This window comes from Schistocerca piceifrons, unplaced genomic scaffold, assembly GCF_021461385.2.
Source record: "Schistocerca piceifrons isolate TAMUIC-IGC-003096 unplaced genomic scaffold, iqSchPice1.1 HiC_scaffold_1302, whole genome shotgun sequence".
Taxonomy (NCBI): Eukaryota; Metazoa; Arthropoda; class Insecta; order Orthoptera; family Acrididae; genus Schistocerca; species Schistocerca piceifrons.
Window position 1 is genome coordinate 107,501 of NW_025727128.1, and position 2,500 is coordinate 110,000.

General features: G+C 57.4%; 1 non-coding gene across 1 annotated transcript in view; it reads left to right on the plus strand.

Moving 5' to 3' along the window:
- Positions 1 to 2,248: 2,248 nt before the first annotated feature.
- Positions 2,249 to 2,500, plus strand: part of LOC124731792 — a 1,909-nt gene continuing 1,657 nt past the window's right edge. Inside the window, exon 1 of the ribosomal RNA XR_007008487.1 lies at positions 2,249 to 2,500. This exon is cut by the window's right edge and continues 1,657 nt beyond it. This is a non-coding gene — a ribosomal RNA (small subunit ribosomal RNA).

Genomic DNA, 2,500 nt, shown 5'->3' on the forward strand with positions numbered 1-2,500 from the left:
CTAACCCATGTTGTGCCTTAACCTAACCCATGTTGTGCCTTAACCTAACCCATGTTGTGCCTTAACCTAACCCATGTTGTGCCTTAACCTAACCCATGTCGTGCCTTAACCTAACCCATGTCGTGCCTTAACCTAACCCATGTCGTGCCTTAACCTAACCCATGTCGTGCCTTAACCTAACCCATGTCGTGCCTTAACCTAACCCATGTCGTGCCTTAACCTAACCCATGTCGTGCCTTAACCTAACCCATGTCGTGCCTTAACCTAACCCATGTCGTGCCTTAACCTAACCCATGTCGTGCCTTAACCTAACCCATGTCGTGCCTTAACCTAACCCATGTCGTGCCTTAACCTAACCCATGTCGTGCCTTAACCTAACCCATGTCGTGCCTTAACCTAACCCACGTCGTGCCTTAACCTAACCCACGTTGTCGCCTAACGTAACCCACGTTGTCGCCTAAACCTGCTCTGTAATTGTTATACGACTCGTTCAATTAGTGTAGTGTTGCCCACCCGCAACCCTCGCAATATAGTTCGCTACTCGCACTCCCCGCTCCCCTGTGTATCGCTTCATGTTAAACACCTTGCAAGTCTTGCTCACTTTCCACATGCTCCTGCTGTACACTGTAATGTGGATGGCAGCAGGACGTACATGCCGCCCCTCCCCACGTCCCCACCTTGCCCCCTGCCTTCGCAAGCTGGTTGGTGAGAACTTTGCATGTTCAATGCCCTCCGCATGCGACGTACTCAGGCTACGTTGTGGTGCGGCCTGTGTCAACTGTCCGCTAATGTCGTACGCGTAAACCACAATCTGTACTGCACATTCGTCCTTATGTACTGAATGATACATCGTGGCACATGTGTGACCGTACAACGACTGCGCCCAAAAACGGCGGACCATACAGTGCAAATATTGTGCACGCAGCTACGTGTCGTCTCCCTATGAGAGCTGGATTGCAGTGTGGTACGCCATAGAGACGTGTGGGAGGAACGGACGCCGTGGATGGCGATCAGCATGAGCTGTCTGTTGATGTATTCGGACCTAGTCGTCTCTCCTCACACACCGTGATGGCATGGTGCACCGCGTTCCATATCTGCGACATGCTACAGAGGCCGGTTGACAGTCGTTCGAGCAATGGACATCGCATACGTACGGGGGCCACCTTCCACGTATTGTCTAGGCGTGCACATTTTGTTGCGTGTATGTGGGCAGACGTAGTGTGGCGTGACACCTGACACAGGCATGCAATAATCGTGGAAGTTGCAAATGGCGATGGACGCCTGCGTTTTCTGGTGAAGTTACGCAAATGAACAAATGGTAACCTGTTGTGGTGCGGTTGTTCTCGCTAGGGGTGAATCGGTGATGGCGACGATAGGTTGAGGTACTAACCGGTTGTTCCAGCGATACCCACCATGCCGACGAAACTGAACGGCATCTGGGTGTGAAGCGATACGCGGCGGTGGCTGGGTGGGACCGTCCCCGGCCGGTGAGGGGGCGCCTCCCGGCGTGCTGGCCGCGCGGTGCGTGGGCGCACGCGCTACAGCCGGCTGGTGGGGGCGGCCAGTGGCAGGCGCGCCGGCCGACGGACGCGGCAGGCGTCGCAGCTGCGCGCCGGCGCACCCTGCGCGCGGCGCCGTGCGGCCAAAGTAGGTCCTCGCGGGCCCGGTGCGAAGCGCGGTGGACATCTTCAGTGTGCTGGTCCGATTGAGGACTGTGTGCGTTGAGGATGCGCTGCCGCCCGGCGCTCGGCGCCGCGACGCCGTCTGCTGCTCGGTCGCCCCAGCGGTTCTCGCTGGTGGTTTGTATCGCAGCTGTGCGGATGTGTTGGCGCGTGCGCTGTGCTGGGAGAGTTCGCTTCGGCACCCAAGTGGGGCTTTTGTCCTTCTGTGGCGCTGGCGTTGGAGCTGCCGGTCACCGTAGGTGGCGCGTGTTGTCTCCCGCCGGCAATGCCACGACAGCACGCTCCCGGGCCTCTGTCGGCAGCGGCAAGCTCAGTTGGGAGCACGGGTGGTCGCACCGAAAGCGTCTACTCGCCTAACTCCGGGCGATTGCGCCTCTCTCGAACCCGACCAAGTACTTGGGACGGCGCTGCGCGCCGCCGGGACCTGAGAGGGTTTCGAGGTGTATTGTGCAGGGGAGCTCAGCCTCCTCCTGTTTGCAGAATGATTGAGCGGACGCTTGCGTGTTCGCGCGGGCCCCCGGGACACACTCCCGGGCGGCCGGCTGCTCAGCTCTAGTTGACGCAGCTCCCTGGTTGATCCTGCCAGTAGTCATATGCTTGTCTCAAAGATTAAGCCATGCATGTCTCAGTACAAGCCGCATTAAGGTGAAACCGCGAATGGCTCATTAAATCAGTTATGGTTCCTTAGATCGTACCCACGTTACTTGGATAACTGTGGTAATTCTAGAGCTAATACATGCAAACAGAGTCCCGACCAGAGATGGAAGGGACGCTTTTATTAGATCAAAACCAATCGGTCGGCTCGTCCGGTCCGTTTG